The sequence below is a fragment of the Scyliorhinus canicula genome, chromosome 19 (genome assembly GCF_902713615.1).
Source record: "Scyliorhinus canicula chromosome 19, sScyCan1.1, whole genome shotgun sequence".
In the NCBI taxonomy this organism is placed as follows: Eukaryota; Metazoa; Chordata; class Chondrichthyes; order Carcharhiniformes; family Scyliorhinidae; genus Scyliorhinus; species Scyliorhinus canicula.
The window spans coordinates 86,414,630-86,427,238 of NC_052164.1; the positions used below are offsets into that span (position 1 = coordinate 86,414,630).

General features: G+C 51.1%; 1 long non-coding RNA gene across 2 annotated transcripts in view; it reads right to left on the reverse strand.

The window, feature by feature from the left end:
- Nucleotides 1–286: 286 nt before the first annotated feature.
- Nucleotides 287–12,609, reverse strand: part of LOC119954387 — a 28,841-nt gene continuing 16,518 nt past the window's right edge. For both annotated transcript variants that reach the window (XR_005458226.1, XR_005458227.1), the window contains exon 3: nucleotides 287–677. This is a non-coding gene — a long non-coding RNA (uncharacterized LOC119954387). The remainder of the gene's footprint in view (nucleotides 678–12,609) is intronic.

The window sequence follows — 12,609 nt, forward strand, 5'->3', positions numbered from 1 at the left end:
TGAAGGAACTGCAATATATTTCCAAGTCAGGCTGGTGTGTGACTTGGAGGGGAAGTTGGAAGTGGTGGTATTTCAAAGACTCTATTGCCCCTCTTCTTCGAGACAGAGGATGGGGAGGGAGGGGGGTGTTTGCTGGTTGCAAGGTGCTGTTGAAGAAGCCCTGGAGTTGTTGCAGTGTACCTTGCAGTTGGCACATACTGCTACCACAGGGAATTGATGGTGGACAGAGTTAATGCGTTTTTCTTAACTAAACTACAAAATAAAAGACAAGAAGTTCTGCACCAGATTGTGTTGCCATTATATATTTTATGGGGCTGCATATAACAGATGCTCAAACATGTTACAGTCGAGCCAAATCAAGTACATATCATATGCAACGCAGTGAATCAAAAAACTGAAATTTCTGGGCATATTGTTTGACAATGAAGAATTATTTGATGTACAGAGCAACAATTTTTCTTTCTTACCATTCGTTTTAAACAGACAATAGCAAAATAAAGTATCTGTGAAATGTTTTAATAACGAGATTTTTCTGGGAGATTATGAACAGCAACGTAAATGATGACTGCTCCCATGATAATGATTCCGAATGCAGATGCTGTTATATTTAATCTTTTGGCAGTCCTAGAGGCACCCCTGGCTTCCTCCATGTTTCCATAATCAAGAGCTCCATTAGCCTGAAAGCACAGTTAAATAAATTTTAATGACAGATGATAAGTAATTTAAATATGTATTTCCTGCGCACTTGTGCCAAGATTTTAATTACCTTCCATTATAATAAGCTAATCAGTAAATATGATAGCAATTCATTATTCAGATTTCACTGCACATTGTGGCCCAAATGAACACTGATTCCTGCTTTATTTTGTTAAATTTTCACCCCGTCTTGTCTCCAGGTCATGGCTGTTGCTTCGGGAGTGCTTTTCAGCCTCTGCAATTTCTGTTAATGATCACACACTCACAGACACACAAATGCCTTTGGGCGGGGATCGACTAATTAAGCAAAAACGAAGAGTTAAGCCTGGAACCGATCTTGCATTTTTCAGTAGCAGGCCGGACAGTCTTCCTATCAGTGAAGAGAGGGGGCAGACTGCGATTCGGCAGACTGCAGGTAAAGTCTGCTGAACGGCACGTTTGGTGGAGTGGTAGTCGGCGGCTGCGGAGCCACAAAATATTCCGCTATCCAATGGCACTGTGCCATTTATCTTTGGCTTCAGGGAGTTTCCCCCTACTGAGACTGCACTTAGAGGCACATCCTGCTGGTGAGCTGAGTTCCTGGGCTTCCGCAGTGTGATTCGTACTATTCCATCTGCAAGGATACCAGATCAGACCCTAACATTTGTTAGGATACCTGGGACAAAATTCTCCGACCCTGCTGGGGGTTGGAGAATTGCCCGGGGCCGCCGAAAATCCCGCCCCCGCCATGTCCAGAATTCTCCCACCGGCAAAAAGGCCTCGCAGAATGGCGGGGGCCGGCTGGAGGCTACGGGTGTCTGTGCTGCCGTTATTCTCCGGCCCGGGTGGGCCGAAGTCCCACCGCTGAGAGGCCTATCCCGTCGCCGTAGTTTGAACCACCTCTGTGCCGGCAGGATCGGCGGCGCGAGCGGGCTCCCGGGGTCCCGGGGGCGCGGGCGGAGGCAGAGGAGACCCCCCCCTACCGCGCATGCGCCGGTGGTGTCATCAGCAGCAGCTGACGCACTGGCGCATGCGCGATCTGGCGAAGGCCTTTCGGCCAGCCCCGGCGCCGGGCGGCAAAGGCCGTTGTTGCCGGTTTTGGCGCCAGTCGGTATGGTGCCAACCGCTCTGGCGTGGGCCTAGCCCCTCAATGTGAGGGCTTGGCCCATAAAGGTACGGAGAATTTCGCACCTTTGGGGAGGCCCGACGCCAGAGTGGTTGGCGCCACTCCGCTACGCCGGGACCCCCCGCCCCGCCGGTAGGGGAGAATTCTGCCCTAGATGAGAACACTAAACAATTTGTTTTAATTTCCATCACTATGAGGAAATGATACTGCACCCAGGAGTGATGACTCTGACCAATAGGTATCTTTTAGATTAAAACAAACTTTAATTTAAACACAGAATTTGTTTTTTAATTTAAGGTACCCAATTCATTTTTTTCCAATTAAGGGGCAATTTAGCATGGCCAATCCACCTGCCCTGCACATTTTGGGTTGTGGGGGTGCAACCCATGCAGACATGTAGAGAATGCTCAAGCTCTACACGACAGTGACCCAGGGCCGGTACGAACTCGGTCTTCAGTGCCGTGAGGCAGCAGTGCTAACCACTGCACTACCATACTGCCTTTTAAACACAGAATTAATCACATTAGCGTCAAAGAAATAGCTTTACAATTATCAGTTTAAAAAGTCTGATACATAAGGAAAAACTTAAACGTACTACCGATACTGACTACTAATTCCAATTAAAGAACCCAATAACGTTCAAATAAAGTTGACAAAACAGGCTTATTTGCTTAACTGTGCAGAGACTTTTGGAGAGAGTTGCTTTCAAGAGCAGATCCAGTACAGTTCTACTCAACCTAACAGCATTTGGTAAAACTGTTGTTCAACTTAAAATTCTATAACAGACTGCAAATCTACAGACAGACCTGGCTCCTCCCATTAATTAAATTATCTGTATTCTGCTAAGTTCCATGACCTGCTTCACTAGGTCAAAATACAATCCCTCATAAATTATCTACACCCCAAGGAACCCCAGCAAATAAAATAGATTCCATGAACCCTTTATTTGTAACCAAGTAAGTGGTTGGAGGGCAGCATGGTGGCGCAATGGCTAGCACAGCTGCCTCACGGCGCCAAGATCCCAGGTTCAATCCCGTCTCTGGGTCACTGTCCGTGTGGAGTTTGCACATTCTCCCCGTGTTTGCGTGGGTTTTGCCCCCACAACCCAAAGATGTGCAGTCTAGATGGAATGGCCATGCTAAATTGCCCCTTAATTTGAAAAAATGAATTGGCTACTCTTTAAAAAAAAAATTTAATTTTAAAAAGTAAGTGGTTGGAATTAATTATTACCTCACATTTTATGACATTTTAATTACAGTTTTAGCAGACACACAGTTCATGGAATCAATACTATGTAGAAGGAGGCCATTGGGCCCATCGAGTCAAGACTGACCTTGCAAAAGAGCTCGCCACTGAGGGCCATTCCCTCACCCGATCCCCGTAACCCTGCGCATTGATCCTGGCCAATCAACCGAACTTGCACATCTTTGGACTGTGGATGGAGAACGGAGCACCCGGAGGAAACACACATAGACACGGGGAGAATGTACAAACTCCTCACAGTCACCCAAGACTAGAATTGACCCTGGGTCCCTGGCCCTGTTAGGCAACCGTGCTAACCACTGTGCCACCATTCCTGGATACCTTAACCTAGGTTCTTTAATAATATTACTGCAACAAATATATACTTTAACCAAGGCTTTTAAAAACATTATTGCAAGAGACATAAAATATAATTTTGACATTGATCACACACCGGAGGTGGCAGAGTTCCAAAACCCAATCACGGTGGAGAAATCAGGTTTTTCGAATGTCCTCACATTGAGTTTCTCACGGCCAGAGAGCGTGGGCTCAAAATCGCCGTCAAAAGCTTTGGTACATTTAAACAGTTTTTCAGTATGTCACTGATTGAGTGTTGTAGGATGGATGAGGTCAGTGTGGAAGGAAGTACAGTGGTGGCTGTGGAGGGAGAGGGGGGTAGTCAGTTCAGGTCAGGCCGGGGACGAGTTGGTGAAAGGGAGGTTGGTGTCGGCGGTGGGGGGGGGGGGGGATGTAGTCAGTCCAGGTTGAGGGGAGTCAAGGTTCATGTGTGGGTTAATGAAGGTTTGATGGGGGGGCCGGGGGAGGGGGAATGTAGGGTTGAGGAGGCGGGGTCAATTGTACTGTGACCCAAGAGTTAGTCTCAGACTCTTTTATCTGACATTTCCTGGTTAACCATCCAAGTGAGGCGGAACCGTCCAAAATCTCTGACTTGAATTAAGGGTTAGAGACCTTTTCAGCATGGAAAATGCCCGTTGGAAGTTCAAACTCCATGGAGTCAGTGCGTTGGGACATCCGAGAGTCCCGTAACACAACTTTTGGGTCACGTCCGCTCTCTGATGATGCAGGGTCAGGAGGATCTGAGCCAGTGTATTTATGGCCAGATTTCTTGTTTGTTTCTCATTTGCAGCATAGTCAGAAGGCTCACTGCTGGAGGTAGAAGCACTGCATAAAAAATTGTCAGTGGTGTTAGAAGCAATTATCAAAATGAGTCTCACTTTCACTAATTGTGTAGATATCGCTTTTGAAAGGCATGCATGTGACTGCATGCATAATTAGAAAAATCCTGCAATCTTCGACTACATGGGTGTGTTGTATCTGCCACAAACCATCAAATAGAAACATGATTGGTGGACTTTGATGGACCATTAATTCACACGAGTCGAGTTGCAGAAGATAACCGTGGTTTTAATAAGCTAAGAAGTATGTCAGCCTGCTGCTGCTCCCACACTGAGAGCTGGCCACATGTCTGCCAATTATATACCTCCCCCGAGGAGTGGAGGCACAGGCGGAGCCAACAGAAGCATCAACACAACAACAGTAAGTAATAGTGAATAAGAACAACAGTGAACATATATACAGTGGTGGATAACAGTAGGACGAATAGCGGTGAATATATATATAGTAGCAATACGTGGTTCACCACGGGCTTTGAATCCAACTCTAAATATAGTATTTCTATTGTCATATCATGCACTTTGCTTTGAAATTCATTTTTGCATTTCAAAGCCCGTATGAGACTAACTGATTTTGTTTGGGGTTTCTATGGCCTGAGTTGACAATGTGACCCAGTTTGCGAACCACTGGTTTGAATATTATGGTCCTCTGTGATGGTGGATTCTCCTCTAATTCAGAGGGCTCATCTGAGTGAGTTTTTCCCCGATCATTTTCCGGGGTGTCTCTGAGATGAATGGACACTGGGGTCTCAGTTGGCAACACAACCTCCAGTGAGGAGGAAAGAAATGTGAGGAAGAGAAGGAGCAGGAGAAGGGTGAGAGGTAGACGGGAGCACATGGAGGCTCAGGGTGCTGTGGTATTCCATGAAGAGTACAGAGCAGTGCCAGACTCTGAGGGTCAGGAGTCATTACATCAATCAATCGTGACTCACCCATGTGCTCCTCTTTGCAACAAATGTGGATATTTTGTAATGCATTTCTGAGTGCTCCGGCTGCACTGGAGGAACACAGCTGACCGACCACATCCCTTGCCTTGGATGACCTTGGCAGGCATCTGTGTGGCTGTGATGTTGAGCGGCCCACCACTCCAGGAAATACTTGCTGACACGCATGCAAGTTTTGAGTTTCTGCGGCACTGGCTGAGGTCTGTATCAATGGCTGGTGGACGGAAGAGGTGCTGGCTCCATCGGAGGTGCTGCCTCCATCAGAGGCGCCATGAGAGGAAATTCCAGGTGGAGACAGCTGCTGCTCACCCTCCACCACGAGGGCCTGCTGGTCCTCCCTGCCAACCAATGAGATTCCAGGAACTGGGGGGGGGGGGGGGGGGGGGGGGGGGTGGCCGAGTTCGCAGATCCCTTGTCGCCCTGGGTCTGTGCCCCAAGCTCAAGGCCAGGGCAATGGTGTGCAGGTCGGAATGCATCCCGATGACTGTTGCCAATGTACTCGTTTTGCGCCTCCAGAAATGTTGCCATGGAGAAAGCTTGACACTCTGAAGTGACTGTGCCAGGGTATGAAACGCCTTTGGTATACCCATCAACTCTTCACAAACCTCACACTGGATCTCCAGCATCTGCCATCTTAGGGGCGACTTCAGAGGCTCATCATCCGATTTGGAATCAGTCTCCTGATTACTCTGGGCACTCCTCCCACTGCCGTGACCTGCTCCACCACACCCTCTGTCAGCTGCACATGCAGGTCTGAAGCAACCTCACCAGTGTGTGCATGACCCATTTCTGATGTGACCTTCACTGTCAACTAAAAAGGCAGGTGAATGGAACCTATACAAGGAGTCAGAGGAGGGGGAATCAACAACAAAAACAAAAGGCAGAAAGGGGAACAAGAAAATTGATAGGCAGAGAAACCAAAGGCCAGATTCAATCAGGACCACAGTGAAAAATATTGGGAGCGGGACAAGTATTGTTAAAAAGGCAATCTTAAAGGCTTTGTGCTTTAAGGGACATTGCATTCATAATAAAGCGGATGAACTAATCGCGCAAATAGAGGTGAATCATAGAATCATAGAATTTATAGTGCAGGAGGCCATTCAACCCATCGAGTCTGCACCAGCCCTTGGACGAGCACCCTACCTGAGACCACATTTCCACCTGATCCCCGTAACCCCACCTAACCTTTTTGGAGACTGAGGGCGATATAGCATGGCCAATCCACCTAACCTACACATCTTTGGACTGTGGGAGGAAACCGGAGCACCTGGAGGAAACCCACGCAGACACAGGGAGAACATGCAGACTCCGCACAGACAGTGACCCAAGCCGGAAATCGAACCTGGGACCCTGGAGATGTGAGGCAACTGTGCTAACCACTGTGCTACCATGCCCCCCCCCCATGGGTATGATAAAAGCGGGATTACAGATACATGGCTGCAGAGTGACTGGGGATGGGAATTGAAGTCCAGAGGTATTCAGTATTTAGGAAGGACAGCCAAAAAGAAAAGATGGTGGAGTTGCATTGCTGGTTAAAGAAGAAATTAACACGGAGGCTACAGGCAGAGTTCGGCTTGTTAACCACAGGGAGGGTGGTGGAGCAGCTGAGAAAGGCGAGGGGGGCAATTTATGAGCATGGAGAGAAAGCCAGCAGAATGCTTGTACAGCAGCTTAGAAAGATGGAGGCAGCCAAGGAGAGAGGGAAAGTAAAGGATGGAGATGGGAACCTGGTGGGAGACTCAGTGGGGTTCAATAAGGCGTTTAAGGAGTTTTATAGTCGGCTGTACGGGTCGGAACCCCCATCGGGGCCAGAGGGGATGAGGCACTTCCGAGGGGGGCTGAATTTCCCGAAGTTGGACGGGGAGCTGGTAGAAGGGCTGGGGGCCCCGATCGGGATCGAAGAGATAGTGAAGGGGCTGAAGGCCATGCAGTCGGGTAAAGCCCCGGGGCCGGACGGGTACCTATAAAAAGATTGTTGGGATATTGGGGCCGCTGTTGATGAGGACATTCAATGAGGCGCGGGAAAGAGGGGTGCTTCCCCCGACAATGTCACAGGCCACGATCTCGCTGATTCTGAAGCGGGGTAAGGATCCGGAGCTGTGTAGGGCCTACAGGCCGATATCCCTATTGAATGTGGACGCCAAACTGTTGGCCAAATTTTGTCCTCCAGGATTGAAGACTGTGTTCCGGACGTGATTGGGGAGGACCAGACGGGGTTCGTTAAGGGAAGGCAGTTGGTGTCCAATGTAAGGAGTTGCTAAGTGCGATCATGATGCCCCCGGAAGGTAGGGTGGTGGAGGTAGTGGTTGCAATGGACGCAAAGAAGGCTTTTGATCGAGTAGAATGAGAATATCTGTGGGAGGTACTGGGACAATTTGGATTTGGGCAGGGCTTTATTGACTGGGTCAGGTTGCTGTATCAGGCTCCTGTGGCGAGCATATGGATGAATAGGACGACATCGGACTATTTTAGGCTACATCGGGGGATGAGACAGGGGTGCCCCCTCTTCCCACTGTTGTTCGCGCAAGCTATAGAGCCGCTGGCAATTGCGCTGAGAACCTCAAGGGGCAGGAAGGGGCTGGTCTGGGGGGGACGTGGAGCGCAGAGTCTCACTTTACGCAGACGACCTGCTTCTGTATGTATCAGACCCAGCAGAGTGGATGGAAGAAATCATGAGGATTCTGGGGGAATTTGGCCGGCTTTCGGAGTACAAACTAAATATGGACAAAAGTGAGATGTTTGCGATCCAGGCAAGGGGACAGGAGAGACGATTGGGGGAACTGCCATTTCGAGTGGTAGGGGGAAGTTTTAGGTATCTAGGCATCCAAGTGGCGTGGGAATGGGAAGGGTTGCACAAACTTAATCTGGCCCGTCTGGTGGACCAAATGAAGGACGATTTTCGGAGGTGGGACGCGCTCCTGTTGTCACTAGCTGGGAGGGTCCAGACGTGAAGATGACGGTCCTTCTGAGATTCCTGTTTGTGTTCCAGTGTCTCCCGATCTTTATTCCGCGGACCTTTTTTAAACGGGTTAACAAAGTTATCACGGGCTTTGTATGGGCGGGCAACACCCTGCGAGTAAAGAGGGGGATGCTTGAGTGGAGCCGGGGAGAGGGCGGGCTGGCACTGCCAAACTTCAGTAACTATTATTGGGCGGCGAATATACTATGATCAGGAAGTGGGTGGTGGGGGGAGGGTCGGCATGGGAGCGTATGGAGAAGGCATCATGTAAGGGCACCAGTTTGGGGCATTGATAACGGTGCCTCTGCCGTTCCCGCCGGCACGGTACTCCACCAGCCCCATGGTGGCAGCCCTGAGAATCTGGGGGAAATGGAGGAAGCATGTGGGAGCGGAGGGAGCATCGGTCTGGTCTCCAATCTGCAATAACCACTGGTTTGCCCCGGGAAGTATAGACTGGGGGTTTCGGAGGTGGCAGAAGGCAGGAATTGAGAGGATGGGGGCTATGTTTACAGAAGGGGTGGAAGAAATCATGAGGATTCTGGGGGAATTTGGCCGGTTTTCGGGGTACAAACTAAATATGGGGAAAGGTGAGATGTTTGCGATCCAGGCAAGGGGACAGGAGAGACGATTCTATCGATAAAGATAGATAGTTTTTTTGAAGAACAAAGGGATTAAGGGTTGTGGTGTTGAGGCCGGAAAGTGGAGCTGAGTCCACAAAAGATCAGCCATGATCTCATTGAATGGCGGAGCAGGCTCAAGGGGGCAGATGGCCTACTCATGCTCCTAGTTCTTATGTTCTTATGTTCTTAAGGGAGCTTTTCTAGCTTGAGGGAGCTGAAGGAGAAATTTGGATTGGTGAGGGGAAATGAATTTAGGTACCTGCAGGTGCGGGACTTCCTACGTAGACAGGTCTTAACGTTCCTGCTCCTACCATCAAGAGAGATTCAGGATAGGATAGTTGCCAGAGTGTGGGTGGGAGAAGGGAAGGTCTCCGACATCTATAAGGAGCTCATGGGGTCAGAGGACACGCAGACTGAGGAGCTTGTGCAAGTAGGAGGAGGAGTTAGGAGGAGAGATAGAGGATGGTCTCTGGGCGGAAGCGTTGAGTAGTCAACATGTCCACAACATGCGCCAGGCTCCTAGTCTGCAGGAGCTAAGGGAGAGGGTAGAGCTGCTGAGGGGTAGTGAGTTCAGGTATCTACAGGTTAGGGACTTTGCACAAAAGGTCTGTGTGGTGAATGTAGTCGCCATCTTCGACCCAGCCGACACGTGCGACTCATGGGGGCCGCCATTTTGTGACCCCGACACCGCCTACCATGCTGGCTACCCGCAGCTGGGCACAGTTACCCTCGACCAGTCGCAGCTGAAGCACTTGAAAAACTCAATGATGGTAGTCCGGGTCAACGGGCACGAGACCCCCTGCCTTTTGAACTCCAGGAGCACGGCGAGCTTTGTTCACCCTGACACGGTAAGGCGCTGCTTCCTTCCCATATACCCCACATCCCAAACCATCTCCCTTGCCTCCGGATCCCATTCGGTCCAGATCCGGGGATACTGTATTGCTAACCTCGCGGTGCAGGGCACCGAGTACGCCCGTTTTAAGTTGTACGTCTTCCCTCACGTCTGCGCCTCCTTACTGCTTGGATTAGACTTCCAATACAGTCACCAAAGCCTGACCCTTCAGTTTGGCGGACCCTTACCCCCCCCTCACGATATGCAGCCTCACGACCCTCAAGGTCTCCCCCTTCGCTCTTTGCGAACCTCACTCCCGACTGTAAACCCATCGTCACCAGGAGCAGGCGGTACAGTCCCCAAGATATGGTTTTTATCACGTTGGAGGTCCAGCGACTGTTGAGTGAAGGGATCATCGAGGCCAGCAACAGCCCCTGGAGAGCGCTATGGTGGTCATCCGGACCGGAGTAAAGAACCGGATGGTTGTAGACTACAGCCAGACTGTTAACCGGTTCACGCAAATGGATGCGTACCCTGATGCACTATCAATTGCACTTAAAGACTCGAATCGGTACAAGAGAGGCTTTATTACAGTTAGATGTTTATCCTCCGACTGCAGCTGGTAGAAAGACAGCTCAGGAGAACTCATACATATTTATACGGCTCCCTGTGGGCGGAGCTAGCCGGCAGGGGCTACCGGCGAACCTATAGTACAGGTATTGCTGTACATCCCCTAATACAGGCACACACACAATTACACAGTGGTGGATCACCACATTCACCCCCTGTTAAAAATGAATCCGGCGGGGGTGATGTGGAACTATATACAGGATCCGTGAATTATTTACAGAGGGGAGGGGGAAAAAAATTAAGTGTCCATCTCATGTTAAGTCTGTCCGGTGGTCTGATGGTTCGTTGGGAGCGACACAACAGTGGTGGCGATGTCTGTACAGGCGGTGTTGGCGTCGACGGCATCGGTGCTGGCGGTGTTGGTGCTGGCGGTGTTGGTGCTGGCCAGTGGCTGGATGACTCCGGGAGCATGCCAAAATCTTCCTTGTCCTCTAGCGTGGGCAGGGGAAGGAGGGATGGACCTGGTGGGACTGATGCTGAGAGCGCCGGGGGAGGGGAGGGTGGCGCGTGCGTGGGGTGGTGTGTGGGAGTGGGATTGGCACCCGAGGGAGCCAGGTCCCTGAGCGAGACCGTATCCTGGCAGCCGTCGGAGAACTCCACGTAGGCATACTGGGGGTTGGCGTGGAGCAGGCGTACCCTGTCCACCAAAGGGTCCGCATTGTGGAGTCGGACATGCCTACGCAGTAGAACCGGCCCTGGAGCTGCGAGCCAAGTCGGGAGCGACACCCCGGATGTAGACTTCCTAGAGAAGGTAAAAACATGTTCATGGGGCGTGTTATTTGTGGCAGTGCACAGGAGTGACCGGATGGCATGCAATGCATCCGGGAGGACCTGCTGCCAGCGAGCGGCTGGGAGGTTTCTGGACCGTAGGGCCAGCTGGACGGCACTCCATACCGTCGCATTCTCCCTCTCTACCTGCCCGTTTCTCCGGGGGTCGTTCTGCTGGAGGCGATACCCCTGCTGAGCAGGAACTGACGCAGCTCATCGCTCATGAGTGAGGATCCCCTGTCACTGTGGATATAGTCGGGGAAACCGAACAGAGCGAATATGGAGTTGAGGGCCTTGATGACGGTGGGTAGACGTCATATCCAGGCATGGGATGGCGAAGGGGAACCTAGAGAATTAATTGACCACACTAAGGATATAGGTGTTGCGGTCGGTGGAGGGGAGGGGCCCTTTAAAATCCACGTTGAGGCGTTCAAAGGGGCGGGACGCTTTCACCAGGCGCGCGCAGTCTGACCGGTAGAACTGCGGCTTGCACTCCGCACAAACCTGGCAGCCTCTGGTGACTGTCCGTACTTCCTCGACGGAGTAGGGCAGAATGCGGGCTTTGACTAGGTGGTACAACCGAGTGACCCCCGGACAGCAAAGGCTGTCGTGCAGAGCACGGAGCTGGTCTACTTGTGCGCTGGCACATGTACCTCGAGAGAGGTCGTCTGGGGGCTCATTGAGCTTGCCGGGGCGATACAAGATCTCGTAATTATAGGTGGAGAGCTCGATTCTCCACCTCAAGATTTTATCGTTTTTGATCTTGCCCCGCTGCGTGTTGTTGAACATGAAGGCTGCCGACCATTGGTCAATAAGGAGAGTGAATCTCCTGCCGTCCAGGTAATGCCTCCAGTGCCGCACCGCTTCAACGATTGCCAGGGCCTCCTTTTCAAGAGACGAATGTCAAATTTCGGAGGCATGGAGGGTGCGGGAAAAGAATGCCACGGGTCTGCCAGCATGGTTTAGAGTGGCGGCAAGGGCAACATCTGAAGCGTTGCTCTCTACTTGAAAGGGCAGTGTCTCGTCTACTACACGCATCCCGGCCTTGGCTATGTCTGAACGAATACGGGCGAAGGCATGTTGTGCCTTGGCCGTGAGGGGAAATTGAGTGGACTGTATCAGTGGGCGGGCCTTGTCCGTGTATTGTGGGACCCACTGGGTGTAGTAGGAGAAGAACCCCAGGCAGAGTTTGAGGGCCTTGGGGCAGTGGGGAAGGGGGAGCTCCATGAGGGGGCGCATGCGGTTGGGATCGGGCCCCAGGAGTCCGTTTCGGACTACGTAGCCGAGGATGGCCAAGCGGTTAGTGCTGAACACGCACTTCTCCTTGTTGTAAGTGAGGTTGAGGAGAGATGCGGTGTGGAGAAATTTGGCAAGGTTGGCGTTGTGGTCCTGCTGGTCATGGCCGCAGATGGTGACATTATCTAAGTACGGAAACGTGGCCCGCAGTCCATACCGGCCAACCATTCGGTCCATTTCTCTTTGGAATACCGAGACCCCGTTAGTGACGCCGAAGGGAACCCTAAGAAATTGATAGAGGCGACCGTCTGCCTCAAAGGCAGTGTAGGGACGGTCCGATTTGCAGATGGGGAGCTGGTGGTATGCGGATTTAAGGTCAATCGT